Source organism: Alligator sinensis, unplaced genomic scaffold (assembly GCF_000455745.1).
Source record: "Alligator sinensis unplaced genomic scaffold, ASM45574v1 scaffold1354_1, whole genome shotgun sequence".
Taxonomy (NCBI): domain Eukaryota; kingdom Metazoa; phylum Chordata; order Crocodylia; family Alligatoridae; genus Alligator; species Alligator sinensis.
Genome location: NW_005842344.1, coordinates 760,589 through 760,963, shown reverse-complemented (window position 1 = coordinate 760,963; position 375 = coordinate 760,589).

Here is a 375-nt window from a genome sequence, read left to right as displayed (position 1 = left end):
TGTCCGTCGCGGCTGCGATGCGAGTCCCGGGCCAACCGACACATCGCTTCTCTCCCATGCCCGGCCCCCAGCTCGGACCTCCCGCCCGGGAGCCAGGCCCTGGCTTGTGCCCCGCCCGGGGATGGGAGCTTGGGCCGGGGGCTTCGGCCCTGCCTGGCTAGGTCTGGGACGGGGGCGCAGCGCGATACCCAGCGATGCCGGAGGCGGGGGGTAGCCCTCCCGGTCCTGCGGGGGCCGTGTCCCCAGCCTGACCCGGGCCGCGGAGCGCAGGCGCCGCCCCGGCTCCCCGCGACCTTGCCAGGGGCGCCTGTGAAGCGGAGCCGGCTCCCCGGCACCAGACGGAGGGAGCGGCGCCGGCCCCGGCGGGGGGCGCGG